The sequence below is a fragment of the Tupaia chinensis genome, unplaced genomic scaffold, assembly GCF_000334495.1.
Source record: "Tupaia chinensis unplaced genomic scaffold, TupChi_1.0 Scaffold000331_1, whole genome shotgun sequence".
In the NCBI taxonomy this organism is placed as follows: domain Eukaryota; kingdom Metazoa; phylum Chordata; class Mammalia; order Scandentia; family Tupaiidae; genus Tupaia; species Tupaia belangeri.
In genome coordinates this window covers 14,174-21,974 of record NW_006159825.1, presented here as the reverse complement: position 1 = coordinate 21,974, position 7,801 = coordinate 14,174, and the positions used below count along the sequence as shown (strand labels likewise).

General features: G+C 40.2%; 1 pseudogene; it reads right to left on the bottom strand.

Moving 5' to 3' along the window:
• Positions 1-4,031: 4,031 nt before the first annotated feature.
• Positions 4,032-7,308, bottom strand: LOC102500708 (thyroid receptor-interacting protein 11 pseudogene; annotated as a pseudogene).
• Between the last annotated feature and the right edge of the window lie 493 nt (positions 7,309-7,801).

Below are 7,801 nucleotides of genomic sequence, written 5' to 3'. Positions count from 1 at the left end.
GACCAGGTTCTTTCATATGGAGGGCTGGCAGAGTTTCTGTCAGGTTTCTGTGAGACTGCTGTCATGCTGGGGGAAAATACCTCAGTGTGTCCAGGTGCAGCATCTAGAGCTGTCTTGCTGTGCATGAGACAGCAAAGTGCTGATGGCCATGGCCATCAGGTAGAGAACCACCTGTACTTATGCAGAGACTTCCCTGTTCACCTGGAGACCCAGTGGGGGAACCAGCAAGCCTTTTACTCAGACTGCACAGAGAAGGGGAGCATCTGCTGTATGCTGACTCCCACCTAGTCAAGGATCAGATTCCCAGTGTGCTGTGCTGGGCAGTGAGACAAGGGTAGGGGTGAGCAGGGGGCTGCCTATGACCTCATCATAACCCTACCTGTCCTGACACCAAATTCAGAGTTCCCAATTCCAGAGTTACAAAGATGAGTCTCACAAGAGACACTGGAGAAGTGTGTGTGTGTGTAAATTTTCTGTTTTCTTTTGTAAAGGGTTTTGTAGTGTGATAATTTCTGATTTTGTGCATTTTGAGTGTGTCAGTTGCATACTGTAGGACAAGGGGGCCCATGCCTGGTCCAGAGACCCAAAGCAGATCTGATCCTCTCTTTGCTGACCAACAAAACAGAGGGACATGTTTGTGGATGAGAAAGAAAAAAGAATTATTACTGTGTGGCTACACCAGGAAGACAAGTAAGAACTTTTTAACTGGTCAGATAATTACAGATGCTTTTATAGGGGAAAGAAGCAGCTGGAGCAGGGAGGGGGGCTAACAGGTATGTATAGAAAAGCACAGGTCAGGTCAATTTTTAGCTGTATAATCAAGCAATTCATTTTAGAAATAGGCATTTCAGGACTGTGGGGCAGAATGTTTCTCATTATTTCAAGCTCCAGATTCATCGTTGGGCTCCTCAGAATTTCTAAGAGCTAATTTAAACAGAGTTTTATTAGGCTGAGAGAAAAACAGAAAGACTTTTTTTCAAATGTTTTGCCATAATGAGTATGGGCTGACTGGATGAGAGCAACAGACAGAGAGAGACAAAATGAAAAATCACCCCCCAGGGGAGATAGCCATGCTACATTTGTTTCTTTTCCTTCTTCCCCTGAAATTTTGGGCACATATGTATGCATATATATCAGTGTGATTTTCAAGCTGCTGGGTCCAGGATTCGAATCATGCATATGACCATGTGGGAATTCAGTGCCTTAACCACCATGCCACCTGCTAACCTGAGAGAAAGACAATTCTGATTGACAAGATGGAATTAGTCTGGCCAAGGCAGGCCCCTCATACAAACATGCACACTGGTCATCAATGCACATGGACTTAACTTCAAATAAGCTGATCTTTGGGACTGCCAAGTTTTTTTAGAGGCTGGTCACTTTCATAAGGTGGCCTGTTGTGCTACTTCACAGCATGGTCAGCACAGAAAATCATCAGGAAGTGACTGTTTCCTGTAGGAATATGACTCTAATGACCTTTATAACAGTTTCTGTGCTGACACAATTATGATCATGCCAAACACACCTATCTTACTTGACTTCTGTATCATAACTCTGGTCTCTGTATCTGTGACACTGCCTCCTCTGCTCTTATTGACCAAAACCCAATATAAGCATGCATTTTATTGTAAAGCTCAGGAGAGAAATGGTATACAATTTGCTAAGCAAAGACTCAGAGTTAGATGAAACTCATAATGACAGTGCATAAACATACAAGAAGAGAGAGCCAATTTAGAAAAAATACATTGCTCAGAAAATCTAAGTGAAGGCCATTTTGACAGCATTTAAAATGTGATTTATTGGGACCAGGAGTTGGAAAAATGGCTATGTTGCTGGACTCCCATGTAGTCAACCGTGGTTCGAGTCCCAGACCCGGTGGTTTAAACTCACGCCGGGCACATGTGCAAGCATGCCCAAGATCCTGAGAGCAGAATGGAGGAGAAGGGGTTGTGGCGGGGCCATCCCTCCTGGGGGGGTGATTGCTCGCTTTCTGTCTCTCTGTCTCTCTCTATCTTTCTGGTGAGTGCATGCCCCTATAGCAAAAACCTCTCCAAAAAAAAGAAAGCAGTACTATAATATATGCATATTTTCAATGTTACTTCATCACATCGAGTAGTTCTCCAAAATGATCCTATCAATTTATTAATTTTTTTTCATTTTTTCGCCATAGGCTGCATGCTCTCACTGGAGAGAGACAGAGAGAAGAAAAGTGAGAAACCACCCTCTGAGAGAGTTAACTACACTGCAGTCCCTTCTTCTCCATTCTCCTGTGATTTTTGGGCACGCGTACATGATTTTTAAGCCACCAGGTCTGAGATTCGAACCATAGTTGACCAGTCCCCAGTGGGACTCCAACATCTTAACTACCATGCCACATGCTGGCCCAGGGATCCTATCAATTTTTATTTCCATTAGCAGCATATTGATAAAACATTGTTTCATGTCCTTGTCCACAAACAACACATTTTGACATTGTTATTATCTTTCCAGTGTGGTCTTCATTTCCATTTTCCTGATGAGTAATTTTTATCAACAATTTTTTGTATATTTATGTGTCATGTATGTATCTTGCTATAGAATACTTCTTTTTGCCTTCATCACTTTTTTCCCTCAGATAAATATATTACTTTACTAACTGATTGATTATTCTTTTGCTAATTGATTTGTAGAATGTATTTTTATGTCCTGGGTAATCATTTTAATGACGTGGTATATTACAAATACCTTTATACAATGTACTATAAGGTTCCCTCTGTAGTGGATGATTCAGTAAGGACATAGAATGCAGTAATTTCTTGCTCCCTGATTTCAATTCTGGGAATGGATTTTCACATCTAATTTGACAAAGATTCTTAAAAATGCTCACTGTTTGGGTTTTTTTTGTTTGTTTTTTGTTTTGAGAGGTTTTTGCTTTAGGGCACATGCATGTGTCAGACAGACAGAGAGACAGAAAGCGAGAAATCACCCCCCAGAGGGGATGGCCACACCGCAATCCCTTCTCCTCCATTCTCCTCTCAGGATCTTGGGCACGCACGCACACGCGTTCGGTGTGAGTTTTAAGCCACCGGGTCTGGGACACGAACCGCGGGTGACTACATGGGAGACCATTGACATAGCCATTACGCTAACTGCTGGTCCCAAAATGTTCACTATTTTGTCAGCTTCATCTCCTCCCATTCTTTCGTGAATGTATACAGATCAGGAGACAGCCTACACTTTTAACTGAAATCATTCTTGTCTTTCTTATTAGTCTTGTAGTGCCAGATTCAATAGCTGTTTCTATGTTATCTTATTAATCATATTAGAAATATTTTTACCTAATTACTAATGCATAATTGATCAACTTTTTGTGCATTACTGTCTTGGGATTCTCATTACAAGAAAATGACAGTCCAGTCTGCTAACCCTGGACTTCCCCTAATTGCCAAAACCTCTAATTGACTGTGGGCTCAGGGCTCATTTCTGGCACTTTTTTTTTTTTTTTTACTTGAAGTTACTTTACTATAAGAATTTATATAAAATAAATCATAAACACAACATTTAAAAATAAAATTTATGCAGAACTAAGGAAGTGTATACATTTCAAATGAAAAGCTACTAATAACTACTTTATTAGCTTGTTTTAAATTATTCATTATTAAATATATGATACCTTATTTCCTAGACTTAAAATAGTTACAGCTATTTAAGTCTTTTGTCATGTCTGTGACAGAAGCAAGCAGGATTGCCAGGATCTCTGACAACGTCTCTAAGTCTGCTGTTTTTTCTAGGACACAAGAATCCAGTCTCCTGGGACAGAAGGTAGTGGTTGTGCGAGTAGGGATTATAGAGGCCCTGCTCCCTCAGAGAGTTCATGCAAAAGGGACTTCTCACTCAGGGTAGTAGAAGACTGGCCAGGAACCAGACTGAGTACTTTTCCGATCACTGACGGGTGGTGTCTTAGTTCTTGGGGGCTGTTGTAGCAAAATACAGGAGCCTGAGTATCTTATGAACAGCAGAAATGTAGAGCTTGCAGGGCTGGAGATCAGGCCTCAGAGGTTAAGTATCTGGTGAGAGATCCTCTTCCAAGCCATCCAGGCATCCACATGGGCAACACTACCATGATCTTGATTTAACAACTCAATTTCCTCCCTCTTGATACCCAGGATGCTCCCCATTAATTGTAACACTTCATGACGCTGATGTTTTGGTATGTGGAAGTGTCCAATCAAGAGGTTTCTCATTAGAACTTTGTCCACTTTTTCTTCTGTGCTCTTTACTAAGCTCATCCATTTCTTTTGTGCATCATCCAGCATTTCTTGTCGGAGCTCACTTTGCCTTTTAAGCTCTTCAAGTTGTTCTTCCTTTAGATCTAACTGTTCTGTAAGTCTTGCTGAGTCCAATGCAGCATTTGCTTCATCCGAAGTGGCAGCAATGGAATCTGACAGTCTTTGGTTATTTTCCTGGAGAGTTCTAATTGTTGCATCTTTTTCCTGTAGTGATTTTCTTAGCTGTTCTATCTCTTGTTGAAACAATGGATTAGACTCACTGAGTACATCAGTTTAGGTAGCTTTAAGAGACTCTGAATGCAATGATCCTAAATTGAGCTGGGCTGAAAGGACACAGAGTTTTCCTAAAAGATCATCCTTGGTGTTCCAAAGTTGCCCAATGCTGAAGTGAATTTTTTGCTACTTCCTGATCCAAATTTTTGAGTTTGGTTTCATTGTGCTCATAACTTTGGATCAGGCCAGTATAGTCTTCTTGTAATTTTGAATTATTATCGCTGTCAACCAAAACTTGTGCCTGAAGTTGCTGAAGTTCCTCCTGAACATGGGCTGATTCATGTTGCATGTTTTGAACAGCAGGTGGTCATCACCTGCTGTTTCCACTCACCCATCTTCTTTACTTGTTGTTTTAATCTACCGCGCTCCTGTAGGAGCTCCTCAAACTGATTACTACTGACACCTATGGCCTCAAGACCAGTGCAGGATGTCTGCAAAACTGCCAATAGAGTCTGACATTTCTGACTTAAGGCATCTATTTCAATGTCTTTTTCTCGAACCATACGTGATAAATTCTGAAGGGTTTCTTTAACCATATCTTGGCCACTACTTTGAAACCTAGCAGACAATTTTGTATTTTCTTCTTGTAGCTTGGCAAGGGCAGTTTCTTTGGCAAAAACTGTATCTATCATTTGGTGATATTCTCTTTTCAGATGGCTGTTTTCCCTAGACTTCTCATTCAAAACAGCTAAAATGTTTTCTTTCTCCATAGCATAGGCCTGCATTTGTTGGTGAAGGTAAACATCTTGGGTATAAGAAGCCGAAGAGATTCTGGCATCCAGAGTTTGAATCTCCAAATCTTTCTGCTGGATAAGCTGAGTGAGTTTACCAACCTCATCTTTAGACAGCTGATCCATCTTTCTACTTAAAATATTGTTTTCCTTTAGTAGTTTAATCTCTAGTTCTCGCTCTTTTATCCCTTCCAGTAATCTTTCAGTTTCAGGTTTAGATAAATGATGCTTTTCACTTCCATTTTCTGTATTAAGTCTCTGAACTTTACTTTCTTGGAAAATATCAGAATTCTCTTTCTGAACATCCTGTGTTTCTTCATGCAACTGGGTCTTAATGTGTTCAATTGTTTTTGGCAAATTCTTGATTTCCTCATCTTTCTCTAAAAAGAGGTGGGTGTATGTGACATTCATTTGCTCATGTTGGTATCTGAACTCATCCATTTCCATCTTCTGCTCCAGTAAAGACTGAAGTAGTTGCAGCTCACTTTGGTTTTGATCTTCCATTGTCTTTTGATGATGTTGAGTTTCCTCTTCAAGATGATCCTTGATTGTGTTCAGACATGAACCCTCAGATTCTAGTTCTGTAATACTATCAAAAGTTTGAGGTTCGGTCACAGGTAGTACTTGGCTCTGCTGCTCCCTGAATGGTTCCAGTTCTTCTTGAAGATGATTCTTTTCTTCTTTCATGAACCCAAGACTTCTATCATTTTCTTTTATGTTCTTCATTAAAATCTCACTTTTTCTTAAGGCCTGAGAAGGTTGATCTAATTTCTCTTGCAGCTCTGAACTTGTTGCTTGAAGGTTTTCAATTAAAATTTTGTTCTTGTGCATAAGTTCTGTCAATTGCTTCTGCTCTTCTAAACTAGATGTCAAAATGTCCTTAGTTTCTTTATAATTGGTATTCACTTGCTCAACACACTGCCTGAGTTTTGCAATTCCAAGGGCTTTCTCATGACTGAGTTTAATTAAACGCTTATGTTCCAGGTGTAAGGCAGAGGTCTTTAAATGATGTGTATTTGACAGTTCCTCAATCATTTGTTCATACCTGCCTGCCTCTTCCAACAGCCTCTTTTCAGCCTGACACAATTCTATTTCTAACTGTCCTTTTTCCTTTTTTAGAGTCTCCACAATGGTGTTTTTTTTCCAGCAAAATCTGATTGTTACTAGCAATGGATTTTTCCAATTGATGTCTTGTATCTTCCACTGTTAAAACCAACTTCTCATTTTCTATTTGGAGATCAAAAGCAACTTTCTTTAAATTTTCATTCAGCTCTTCTATTTCTGAGAGATTTTTCTTTAAGTTTCTAACTTCAGCTTCCTTTTCTTTAAGTAAGTCATCTTCAGAATTACTGTTGGAATCTTGAGCAGACTGATTTAGTTCATTCCTGACTCTAGAAAGCTTGTCCACACTTTGTCTAAGGTGTTCCTTGAGTTCAAGGTTCTCTTTCTGAATGCTTTCATTATTGTTTTGTGATATGTTTAGCTGAACAACTAAATATTCTACTTTATCCTCAAGTTTCTGCTTAGTTAAATTCAAATCATTTATAGTAAGTTCACTTTGACTTAACTGTTCTTTCTGCATGACTAAATCTTTAATGATGTTCATTTTATCATCTTCAAGTTGATGAACTCTCTTTTTTTCATCATCAAGATCTTGCTTCAGCTGACTGATGATTCCATCTCCTTTGGTTTTTTTGTTTTGACAGCTGCTCTTTGATCAAAATTATGTGCTTGGTAGCTTCTTGGTTCTGTTTGTCCAATTCTTCTAACTGAGCTCTCAGTATTTCCCTTTCATGAATACTCTCATTAAGTTCTTGTCCTTTTGCCTGTAAATTAAGCCTTAAGCCATGTAATTCTGAATCCAAATGTATCTTTCTCATAGAAGGAGGTCCTTGTGCTTCCACGTCCTCCATGGCCTCCAAAAACAACTCCTTTGTAAAGTCTGAAATCTGCCCGGTGAAGGAAGCCAGGCTGCCCCCTACTTGATCCAGAGACTGCCTCAAGCAGGAGCCGAGGCCGCCAAACCAGGACGACATCACTGCAGGTTGAGAAGACAACAGTGTCCTCTCCAAGAAGAGTCCAGCTCTGCTGGCCAATTTGGCCAAACATCCTGGAACTCTCTCCTCGGCAACGCTATGAAAAATCAAACTAGGAATTCCAGAACTCTGAGCGGTGCTCACCAACTGCCAGGTTCTGCATAGGAACACAGAGGCCTGGCCTGGGACTTTACTGGGGCCTCTGCTAGTGCCACCAATAAGTGCTTGGGCCTCTATTCATTCCACAGATTTACCTCAGTCTGGATAGGACCCTGTCTCCCTCTGCTTGAGTAACTTTCCCCAGCTCTGTGGAAAACTCCTCCCAGCACTACTCAGGCCGCCAGGACACCTGATCTGAAAGAGGCAGCCTACAATATGATTTTTTTTAACAATGCATAAACATCAAATCAAGAATATAAACACATTCACCATCTTCAATATTGAAAATCACATTGTATTCAAAATTCAGTCTACTGGTTTTTTGAAAGTATAT